General features: G+C 38.9%; 1 long non-coding RNA gene across 1 annotated transcript; it reads left to right on the top strand.

Annotated features, from left to right (window-relative positions):
• Positions 1-1,183: 1,183 nt before the first annotated feature.
• LOC113027393 (uncharacterized) lies at positions 1,184-1,444 on the top strand. The gene is made up of 2 exons (XR_003273041.1): positions 1,184-1,219; positions 1,301-1,444. It is a non-coding gene; the product is annotated as an uncharacterized LOC113027393 (long non-coding RNA).
• Positions 1,445-13,045: the final 11,601 nt, after the last annotated feature.

Raw genomic sequence — 13,045 nt, forward strand, 5'->3', positions numbered from 1 at the left:
CAAGTGCATCCACTGGACTTCCACTTGCTGATGGCATGTGTCCCACAGATATTCCTGCCAGTTCTGATCTTAAACAGGCATGCTGTATCAATATGGTCGTGTAAATCAAAGCAAGCCAGCACTTTCATCAGTCACAGGCTTTATCCTCACAAGGCCACCGTAACCCAAGAGATTAAAAAGCCACTGGCATAACTGATGTATATTACCAGTCTCTCTCTCCCTCTTTTTATTATTTCATTTTTTGGCTTTTATTCTTCAGGAGAATTCTTTTTTCTTGGTTAGTACAAATTATGTCTTGGCCATGTGTCTTCGGACTTTTCCTTCTTCCTTTCTTTCTAACTCTTGATGTTGTGCTAAAAAACACCCGTTTAGTAATGCCAGGCAGTTGTAATGTACAAAATATTAGCAAATTAGACAAAGTGGTATTTCAGTCTTATTTGTATCTGCCATTTAAAGTGGCTCAGTGGTTCATTATTATCATATCAGGTTGTCCAAAAGACTCCCTGAAAAGCCTGATCCACAAGGCTGCAGCGAGTGTACTGACAGGAGCTGGAAAGAGAGGATATTTCTCCCATATTGGCTTCCCTTTTTGTTGGTTCCCTTTGAAATCCAGAACCAAACTTCAAATCCTTCTCCTCACATACAAGGTCTTGAATAATCAGGCCCCATCTCAAGACCTCACAGTACCAATAGAATAGACAAGGCTGCTGGGGGCTTCCCATGATGCACTGAGTGTTCCTCCTTCACTCACCTTTTTTCACTCACTATGTATTTATACACCACTCTCCATTTAATTAGTTATTATTAAACTCAGTTATTAAAGACAAACTGTGTCTTTTGTTGTGTCTTCCTCCCTTCACCCCGGCGTCCGGGGTGCTGTTGGGATGCCCACGCCCACGGGCGTGGCTGCTAACCCCACACCTGCATCCCATCCCAGGCGATCACCAGGTGGACTATTTAATCCTGCCCTACCTGCTGCTCCACGCCAGTCCGTAGTCGCCTCTCAGCGGTAACGTACACCTGCGGGAAAAAACCCCTTATGACAAATTGTCCATTGGAACTGACTCTGTTTTACCCTGTGTACTCAGATCACAACTCGGCGTTTTTGCGAGCCACCTGCCTGTCCACCTGTCCGCCTGAGATTCGGAAGCACTATCAGCCTCGCCATCTCGACCCTTTTGGAGCCCCCCCCTCTGGTTCACTCAGCCCGGCTACCTCCGTAAGACGTATACTCCACCTTCCCTCGTATGCTGCCTTTTTTTCGCACCCCAGTAATCGATTTCTCTTTTTTGTTTTGCAGCTTCTCACAGCCCCGCTCTCGGCGTTCCCTGCGCAGTTCACCTCCCCAGTCCCTCGGTTTCTTCTGGTTCCATACGTTGTTTTTTCGGCTACCCTCACGGGACACCTTTAGTTATAATAAATTTGCTTTCTTTATTCCCTCCTACCCTGGTGTGTGTGTTCTGCTTCTGGGTCCAGCTTGCGCACGGAACTTCGGTTCATGACAGTTCCCCACTGTCACCAAGTGCTTGTCCTGAAGGGGTCATGTGTTTGTTGAAGTTTCTTTGTATTATTGCCCTACAATTTAAAGTTTGAATTGAATTGAGTGTGAATGCTTGTCTGTCTCTATTAGCCCTGCGGCAAACTGGTGACATATCAAGGGTGTGCCCTACCTTTTGCTCTATGACAGTTGCTACAGTCCCCCTGCAACCCCGAATTTGATAAGTGGCAGGAAATGGATAGATGGCATTTAAAGTGCTTATCTCAGTTGGCTGTTGCTGCTCTGTACACAAAGACATAATCTGCCCATCCCACCAGTTTTCTTCTGGTGTCAGATTTTATTTTAAATTTTTTAATGTAATCCTGCTTCATTGTGCAGAAACCCCATATTCTGATAAACTATACTGAATTTTTTTCCTCTAATGAAGGATATCCTTATTCGTTAAATTTCAGCTAAAGACAAAATTATTTGAATGTTATAAAGAAACATTTTTTTTCCATTTGTGAGTGTTACCCTACCTATGCGTTGTGATTTCCCGCTAGACAAACTAAATAAATTAAGTCTTAAAACCATAATGATGAAAAAAAAAATCATAAGATTTTTGTGTTGGTGTGTGTGTGTCTATTGTCAGTGTCACTGCTTTTCTTTTGTTTACCTTCCATTTACTTTTCATTAAGGAAGTGTCAAGCCTGTGATTGGAACTCCATTTAGCAAAACAAGACTCCTCCCAGGGGGAAGGAAATGGCATTAAGAAGGAAGTGTGCAAAACGCCTTTTAATGGTTTGTAATAAGGCTGGGGAGCCAGAAGCTATGCAATATCTATTTCTGCCTAAACCCGTCTGCCCCCTGATCCATGACCAATCTGATCAGTGCAGCTTGCAAGGGAACTAATATGCAAAATGTAATAATCTGTTTAAGCAGCTCTTTGTTTCTTACACTGGAAACAGAGCAGTGTCTCCCAAAATGGCAGGGAAGTAGCAGAAAGACAGAGCTTAAGATCTATTTAGGAGTGCCTCCCAGCCCTTAGAGGCTGTGTCTTGTAAGAGTTATAAAAATATGTATGAAAGGCTACTAGCCCTCTTGGCTTTTTTTTAAGTTCTTCTATTCTTACAAGGCATTTGTGATCTGTCAAACTCATTCTGCTGTGTCTAACATCAACTTGTGCTCAACGATTGTCCCCTCTTTCATTGGCCCAGTTTCTTCTTCTTCCTCTTTTTCTGCCTCTTTCTCGTCTCAGTGTTACACACAAAAAGATAAATAAAGGGAGGTGAAACAGCGTGAAAAGGCACTGTCCAGTGGATCTGTGAATTTGTAATCACCATTATAATTATGTCCAGAGTATGTTAGCAATAAAATAACCCAAAATGAATTATGTGGAGTCATTTTCATTATGTGCCATAAAGTAAGGGGTGATATTGGGTCAAATGCATCTGCCCATTAAATTTCTTGATGCTAAGATTAAATCGTACTGCTGACGTGCATCAGTGAACATACTTTGGAAGTGGAGAAGAAAGAAACCACAGTGAAACACTCTTTCATTCTGGTTTGAAATACTGTATATATAAAATACATAATTGCTCCCTTTAGCACCAAGCTGCTGTACCTGTGGTTAATTCTATGTTATTAGGCTGTATAGTCTGAAAGCTGTCAACAAGGGCTGCTACTGTAGTCACAAGTTTCCATGCACTCCCTGTGATGCCTGCAGCGAGACAGTCAGCATCTGGCAGGTCAAAACAAGGCTGAGAGAGGGAGTGTGGGACAAACAAAGAAACAATGAGACAAATGAAGCAATGCAGCAATAAATGAGAACGGGTTAGTTTTTCAGGATGAAAGAGAGCAGGAAACAAGATGTGGGAGAAAGGGTGACGTTAACTATCCATCATTGCTGATATTCCCAGTGCATTACAGTGGGACATGAATGATTGCTGAGCATGTCTGAATGCTGCAGACCAAATCCAAGTATCTCCTCTGACTGCTCCAGTCATGAATGATTCTGGTTGGCTGTCTGCTCAGGCAGCTCCACAGGCATCATGGATGGTAAAGGATAAGGCTGGCCTGCCACTACAGTAGGTCTTACAGCTTGCACTACAAGTCCATCAACCAGGGACGAGAGGGACATTTCTCATTACAGCAAAGGACAACAAATAAATCCATTGAGGAGTTTTGGACACAGAGACAATAATCATTGTGTATTATTATGTTCACTTTATCAACATGAACCCATTGTACACTGCACTGTGTTTATTTGATCATGACAATAATGTAAACTAAGCAAGCAATACCAGTCATGGAAAAAATTAACTTTGCATCCTATCTGATTATTGTGCTAGCAGTGGAGAGTTAATGAAAAGAGAATAAAATAAATGTAGTATGATCACACATCTTTGTCACAGATAAGGCTTGTAGCTTTAACTGAGCCAACTAACTGACTGACTACATTCACACCCACTTCTCCCTGAGATTGTCCAGCTGTGCAGAGGTAAAAACTTTGCTGGAATTGAACACTCTTTTCTTTATTTGTCATACAACTATTTGTGGTACTTAACATGAGAACACTCAAGCATGAAAGTGTCTTCCTGAAATGTGGTAAAAATGTGTGATCCCCCCCCTTCTCACTGGCTTTTCATTCTGCCTTCAAATGTAGCCCATCAGAAAAACCTCCCATTTCTAAAGTAATTGGGCAGCACATTGTACCCTCAAATAGAGATGAGGAGTAAGAACCTCTCCATACACTCCAGACTTTTATTTTTTTCATTTTTAAACTTCTTCATTCTTAAGCCGCAACCAAATTTATCACTTTTCACACAGCTCATCCGAGAGCCATTGATGGCTTTAACTTTTCCAGTTGCAGTTTTTCCAGTTGCTATTTAATACTATAATTAATCTTAGAATGGACCAAAGCCGTATCCTCAGTAGAGGTAGCAAGTGGGACAGTTACTGCAGCATGGTGCACCAGAGGAAACCATATGCCAGAGAGGGTGGGAGGTTTGGTCTCGCTATCGAGCAGTCAGACTGGGAGGGAGCGTGGGGGAAAGGATCCCGGCTGTGATGACCCTCACCACGGCCATTGGTGAGCCTGCAGACTAGAGGAACTGACCTCTGATGGCAGGCCACATTTGCCAACTGACCACCTGTCTACAAGGGGTACAAAGATGGATGTGCCAGAAAGCAGAATAGCAGATATAAAGGGTAGCTACCCATACCTGGGTATCCCACAGGCTAAGGGAAAGCATAATAATATACATAATACCTACATAATACATGTAGAAGGTAAGAATGGTAGGGATACGATCCAAGCCATAAATACATACACATACTGGTCATCTGCTACCTATCTGGAATAATAATCTGGCCACAGGAACAGATGGATGCCACTGATGTTGAGACACAAAAACTACTCACAATCCATGGAGATCTACACCTAACATCCAGCACCCTGAGGCTCTCTGAGCAATGGAAATACAGAGGGTGAGGATTAGTGGAGGAAGGTTCACAATCCAGGATAAAACACAGCACCTGCAAATACATCTGGAAAATGGGGCCCCTGAGATTAGCATCTCCAAGAATGCCTCAGGCAGCCGAAGACAAATGGTGACCAGGAAGAGGAACTATCATGGACATCTAAGACTGTGCATGGGATGTACCATCAACAGAAAGAGGAAGTAGCCAATATAAAGAAATCAGTGGCCTAAGCACCATGTCCATAAAGGTAGGAGCCTACCACAGCCAAGAGTACCCATGTTGCAGACTATGCAAAGGTGCTTAGGAGACTCTCAGCCATATAATAGCATGATGTAAGATGCAAGCTGGGACAGACAGATGAGCAACTGCTGGCTGCTTTTGTTGTGGATGACCAGGAGCAGAAGACCCCAGTTGTGATGGCTGTAGCTATCCCAGCAGACAGCAGCATCGGAAAGACAACCACATATACCAATAAAATGACCCATTTGTAACATGTATGCATTTCTAACACATAAAAGACATAGACTTTATTTAATGCCACGCTAGAGAAATTCACTTTTTACAGCTGGACAAAAAGCAATGGATCATTTTAATTTCACAAAATTACCATTTAGTTTATAGCCACAAACCACTTGAACACTGTGGCCTATACCAGGTAATATATGAGCATTTGCCAGTGTCATTTAAGTTTTCAAGTTGCTGGGTGGGCCTAAGCTGATCAGATATATTCACTATGCAGTGTTAAATTTTTAACAGGAAATGAAACGTATGGCTGTATATTGTGTATAGATGTATGATGGAGGATAGACATTATTAAATAAAAACAGCAGGCTTGTTATCTCAACATATAGAACAGCATCGTGTTGTTTTTTTAAAGACATTCTCCTGTAATCAAGGTTGTTATTTTCCCTCAGTTGCAGAAAGCCAGAGGGAGCTGTGTAACATCTGAAAAACTGATAAAGTGAGTCACCTGAGGTAGTGTTGGTTGGATCTGAGGGAGCAGAATTACAGCAAACTGCAGAGTGTTCCTTGTGTCTGTTAAGTTATAGCTTTAGGGGACATTAGATGCAGCTAGTACAGCCAAGTCTCAACATAGATGTTATCAACCCATTGAATGGACTTATTAGTTGTTGAAAGTGCCAGACATATCACGAGCAGGTGCTGCCTTTTGCCTTGTAGTCTCAGCCGGCTGTTATCATCTCTTGCATTCACTGGTAAAGAGAGCTACACATATTATGTAAGAGGCCTCTAGCAGTCATCAAAAGAATTATATGTAAAATCATCAACGGTAATTGGCATGGTCTCAATGTTGCACGATTTGTTGTGCATTTCAATTCAAACTTGTCTTCTCCAAAGGTAATTTTGGTGCTTATACTTAACCAAAAAAAAGGAGAAGAAAAGAAAAACAGCAACCAAACAGCAACAGCAACCAAAAGTGGTTTAAATGTTAAACCAAAGATAAGAAGCCAGCTGTAGCAAACATAAAGCCTATCTTTAATTTAAGTGTCACAGTTGTGAGTTAAATGCATTGGTGTTTTTGTGTTAAAGTAGAAACATTTAAAGCATTACTTCCTTTCAGCAGTGAGGAGAGACCTGCACTGAATGGAAAGTGGAGAACACCTAGAGGCAATATATATGTAGATGATAAAGTACATTCAGTGGTAATGACAATATTTAAAATGAGTCATCTCAGACAGAATTGCCATTTAAAGTAAATCTGACATTTAATAGAAGTGTAATACAAAATTGGTGACACACTCAGTGTTGCCAACTTAGCGACTTTGTCGCTATATTTAGCGAGTTTTCAGACCCTTTAGCGACTTTTTTTTCCAAAAAAAGTCACAAAAAAAAGACGTGAAAGCGCGTATTGCTTTTACTCTCAACAAGCAGCGGGTGCTGTAACGCAGTCAGTTCTTCTTTTACTCTTTTACTCTTATGCTGTTTTGTGGATCACAAGGTTTAAAACTACTTATAAACACACACACACAAAGTAACTCCACCAGAGTGCCTATTTCGGGTCACTTTTGCCGGTCCAAGCCCGGGTAAAGGAGCAGGGTTGGAATTGTGACATTAAAAAAACAATAATTGCTAAAAGAAATTTAATTTGTAGTTCTAAATAAACTCTAAATGCATTTAGGACGTTTTTTACTCACTTTATGTCTCTTCCACGATGTTATTTCTCTCTCCAACAACATAGGTTACAATTAGATTAGCATGACCAATTATGCAAATTAGGCGATGACGTCATTTAGCGACTTCTAACGACTTTTAGGACAACCGATAGCGATTTTCCTTACTGAGGAGTTGGCAACACTGGACACACTATCCTTTCATCAGGTTTATGAAACCAAAAAATGGCAAGATAATTTGAAATTACCGTAAAGTATTTATACATTTTAAATATCAGAGACATATTTTTTCATTTTCTGTGCTTTTTTGTTCTCTCACTGTCACCAAAAATTTCTAAGAGACCCAAATCTCTCTATAACTATATACAGTTTTTATCTTAGGATGCACCATTAGAAAAAGCATCTTGAAAAAATGGTAATATTCCGGCAGCTGGGGCGCCAAAATACGACCTTATAATTACAGAAAATAAAATACGGTTATTTCCAGTAATGAAAATACAATTAGTTGCGCTAATTTGACATGGGATCTCGCCTTTTTCAAGTGCCGCTAAACATTGAATTAGGAACATGTTAATGTCATTAAACAATGAAATCATCTATAAATAGGAAAAAAAAAATCTTTAAAAAAACGGTAATATTCTGGCAGCCGGGGCGCCAAAATACGACCGTAAAATAACAGAAAATAACTGTCCCATAAAAATACGGTCATTTTCAGTAATGACAATAGAGTTTGTTGCGCTAATTTGACATGGGATTCTGCCATTTCCAAGTGCTTTTAGACATTAAATTAGGAACATTTTTACGTGATCAAACAATGAAATTACCTATAAACAAGATCACTGAATGTGGAAATATGAATCATAATATGTAAATGTACAGAAATATACAGTTAACAGTTGGTTTAAATAATAATGATTGAATGCCCTGGGATAGAGACGAGGCTGCCATATCGCACCATCGGCTATCACTAGTAGGCGGTAGGTGAAGAGTCTTGACCACGGACACAATGACGGAGAGTGTCTGAACTGGGGCGCGAACCGGCAACCTTCTGATCACAAGGCGAACTGCCAACTCTTGAGCCACGAACATATACTTTTCCATAGCACTACATTTGAATTCAACAGTTCAATTTTTCAAATAACGGACAGATATTTGTGAAATCATGATACATTTGTGAATGTATTTTAACAATCTAAATATGCATATGTACAGACAGATACATTTAATAATCATGAAAATTATGTTGTATTACATTACAGTGATTAAACGTTAATTTACATTCAAAATGTGAAGTCAAAGTCAATTTACGTAATGTTAATGATATTCTAGAAGAACAGAACATTACTGTAAAATGCACAGTAAAATACCTTCATATTAGGGTTTTTCCTACGCTCGCAGCCATACCCGCAAGCTTGTTGTTGTTAGTTCACATTCATTGGCCGATGCTTAGCGTCATGTTATTTATATTAATTGCAATTCCTACCTCTACATTTCTTTTTCAAAATATATAATTAGCACAGTGTGTCCGTGCAATGTTTTACATTGTGGCATGCAGAGAAATCTTAACAAAGAAGCTCACAGAGAGAGATTGAGCTTGTTATTTAACCCCAAGCTGGTAAGGGGAGCTCTTTATTGAAACACTTGCTGGTGCTACAATGTGCCTCAAGGTTCAACAACAGCACAACAGAAGTCACCCATGGTACAGCACGCTCTCTACAAAACAACAACTATCAGTGACTCTGCACAACATTCAAGATAACAGTTAAAAGTAACGTAACAATAAACAATAAAACAAGAACATCTAAACAGCAGCACATGTCCCAAGGCATGATGGGAGACATTCCTGGATGTATTTTTACAATCTAAATATGCATATGTACAAAAAAATATATTTAACAAACAAGTAAATTGTGTTTTATTACATTTACAGTGATGTTATGTTATTTTACATTTGACGTGTCAGATCAGTCTACTTATGTAAATGTAATGATATTCTAGAAAAACAGTACACAACTGTAAAATACACAGTAAAATAATTTGACATTACTATTTTTTGGAACAGTGTGTAAATATATCTGTTGTTACAAATTGAAGCCATATTAATGCAATTATTTTAAATTAAATGTAGTTTTTGATACCGTTGAGGAGCTCTTGCAGTCTTCTTTAAGCTCTGTGCTGGATAGCCAAAATATATGAAAAGAATATGTCTTAGAGATGCTGAAGGATAAAAATTCTTTACAATATCAACAGTGTGGTGATGGAGTTCCCTAATTATGTTGTTGTTTTTCTCTGAGCTCCCTGACTAATTCATAATCTCGCCTGTGGAACTGCCATGGATAAATGTTTGGGTCTTCAAGCTGGGGTTGTTAACGCCCAATTTCTCAAACTAAGCGGAGGAAGTGCAATGTGATGCAGCAGACAAGAAACAACAAAGCCCGGGGTAAGATATCCACCTAGAGGTAACAATATGGTCCGAGATTTTTTTTTACGTATCTTTCTCAACGAAGTAAATATTCTTTTAAATTCAGGGTTTAGGTACTGACAATATTGTAAGCCGTATATTCAGATGCAATTTGGTATTCATTGAGTGCCAGACACACGCACGCACACACACACACACACACACACACACACACACACACACACACACAGAGAGAATGCAGGCTTGTGTTTGAAGCATCTTTGCTGTCTATCATGTTTATAAGCCAAGACTCCCCTTTCACGCTGCTGTGAGCCCTACAGCCACAGAAATGAAAGATAAGGATGGTGAACAGCGGGCACACTAAAGAAGGAGGAAGCAAAAAAGTTTAAATAAGTTTGAAAGTGAGCACCTTTGACTAAGTTCCTAAAGTCACTCCTGTTAACAGATGCAAACTCTAATGAAGTACAGATTGCTTGGATGCCTAGATTGACTTTTTTTATTTTTTATCCTGGTGGCAAATATTGCAGTTTATCTTTTTAGCATAAGCCCTAAATGTCAGCCTAATTGAGACTGGATTTTATTCATATTGTGCCACAATATAAGTTCACTTCTATTTAATGCCAAACTCTGCTTATCTGTGTGTGCCCTACCCTTTCTCTCTCTCTTTAACCTTATATAACAAATATCGACAAACCTCTCCTGCTTCTGCACAAATAAAAGCAAATGTATTCTTCCTATTAATACTAATGAATGTTCAGAATCATTTTGCTTAATTAAAAAATAAGCATAGTTTTGTTCTATCACACTACGTTGCCTACAGAAAAAAAGCTGTAGAAACATCTGCAGGGTGTAGCTGATACTATGAGTTCGAGGGCCCGGACTCTTTCTTCTCCTGTAAGGGCTGGTCCATTCTTGTTCACTACTGTTTGCCAATAACTTCAAGTCTTTAGGCTTGTTAGATTATAGATGAACTCACTCGTAGCCCACTCTCATGTGTACACTGATAAAGAGAGCTGATAGAGAGACAGACCCACCGACTGCAGTAGCCCTCTGGGATTTGTCATGGAACGGCCAATACATCACTGAACTACAAACACATGGTCTTCAAACTTTCTGCCACAGGATAACAGTACAGTTGGTCTCTAATGACAAACTTTCCATTCCCTAGAAAAAAAGAGGAGCGTTCATGTTGTGCTGCCAACAGCTTGGAGCTGGACATGAAATAAACTGTAGCAATCGCTTACAGAAAGGCTGTTTAGATTCTGTGAAATTCATAATTTCCAGCTACTTTAAAGCAGGTGAGGCCATCTGTTTCAACACAAAAGCCAAACAATGAATGTTCTCCACATAGCCTTTCAAGAACCTATTTTAAGACGTGTTCAGTATTTTCTTATTAAGAGCTGGACTTGGATTTGAAATCTAATTTTAGTGTTGATCACCTTTACTTTTCAGATAAGAGTGAAGCAGGCTTGTGACCACAAGGTCACTTTTCTGCTTTTGCTATTACTAGGCTGAAGTCCAATGCATTGTCTTCACCACTGAGCAGATAATTGGCTGTCAGCTGCCTCCTGAAATTAAATGAACAATGGTAGAATGAATAAGAGAGTAGAAGGCACTTATCCTGCACATTAACACATCCAACTTCACACTTAGAGGTGGTAGATGGAAGATGGGCAATTAAGCTTTCTAAGCATGCACAATCTGACTACTCCAGTATGCCCCATTTTTCATCACATCTCATTAAAATTTGACCAGAAAAGCAAAAAAATAAAAAAAATAAATCCCAACAGTATTTTACACATGTTCTCGTGTTTAAAAGCCATGTGTCTTAATTAGTGTCAAGTTACTGTGACAGTTTAAAGTTCCTTAAATTAAAAGCAATTGTGTCTGCTTTTGCGAGTCAGAGAGGAGCACTAGTGTTACATTTTGATATTTAAAAATGCTTAATTAGTTACTTCACATTTTCTTATTTGGTTATGTCGTTTCGCAGCCCATTTCCCAAGTTTTGGGATGGAGACAGTTTTATACCCAGTAGCTTAACCCACCTTATCTGAATGTGGACTCCTTACAGCCTTGCTTCAAAGTTCCCTGGCAGTCAGTTATCTACTATATTATTATAGGAGATTGCTCCACAGTGTAGTGGTTTACACAGTAATCTAACAAGCAAAAGCTCCCCAGTTTGATAGTGAGAGGAAACACAAATTCCTTGGGGGTTGCATTCGAAAGGGCATCTGCCAAATCAAAACCTGGAGAGGTACCTGCTAAAGTGACCCCTTCTGAATAAGGCAGGAGCCAAAAGTAGTTTTTGCTTATTAGTTATGAGAATTTGTTAACATGTAAACTTAGCAGAGCTGCTTTTTATTATAGTTGCATACAAATATGCAGATAGCTCAGATGTATTGCTATATTCAATAACATAAAAATGAAGTTTCATAATTGATTTTAATTTGATTCATTGTGATTATTTTAACTGAAAAAAGCAATAAAGAACCTTACGGAGACAAAATGTTTTATTTTTTTACTGGAAAAGTTAAGGATTCAAGGACTATTTCTGTTAACTTGTGTGCATACGTCAACTTAAAAGCATCAATCAGGCATCTATGAAACAAACTGCACTTCTGACACCACAAACCTCTAAAATGATTTGATAAAAGTCCCCCAAATACCATCTATTTAACCTTTTCTTGGCTTTCCCGTGGCTGTAATTTCTGGTGTTGCATAAATGGTGATTTTTTTTTTTTCAACCTTTTTGTATATACATGTGATATAAATGGTGTGGGGTCAGTGCTTGATGCATGTTTCAGTGGAAATTAATCTATATAGAAAATATAAACACAAAGCCTTAAAACAAGTAAATGCAAACTTTTAATTTAAAAGAAATTCCTTTATTGCAGGTTCGTGCATGTAATTGCATCATGCTTTTCCATGATTTTGCCAGTAACTCAACAAACTGTTTTAATAAAAATGAAGCAGCAAAGACTGTGTAGCACCTGTCTTACAGGGTGCATTAAATTAAACAGGTGCACTAAATTATGTCCTCCAATGTTTTGTGCATGTACCCTATTAATGGTTGCCAGAAAGTAATTCATAAATTGTTAGTTCTTCTCTAGAATACAAAGTCATTTCCTTTACACAAAAACCTTACGGTCACTGAATCTCTAACAATTGAAAATATTTGCTGCATCATTAATAAGATTTGAAAACTCTGATGTGAACTTCGACACACTGACACATCTGCACAGAATACAGTAATTAGGTTTGGAGGCAGTTTTTATTTTACACACTTCCATTGTTGCACAAGCAGAAAATCAAAATGTATTTTAGCTGCTTTTACTTTGTGCACTCATCATCAGAAGACAGCAGAATGAAACATACTTCTGCTCATAGGCAAACCTAAGAAGGATAATTTATTTATTTGCATATTTTTCATTGAACAGCAGGATAGAATACCCCTAACCCCGAAAAGACTTTCACATTTTACACCTTATGAAATGTTAATATGAAGATGGTATTCATACACAATATTGCTTTGCA

The sequence above is a fragment of the Astatotilapia calliptera genome, chromosome 7 (genome assembly GCF_900246225.1).
Source record: "Astatotilapia calliptera chromosome 7, fAstCal1.2, whole genome shotgun sequence".
Lineage (NCBI taxonomy): Eukaryota > Metazoa > Chordata > Actinopteri > Cichliformes > Cichlidae > Astatotilapia > Astatotilapia calliptera.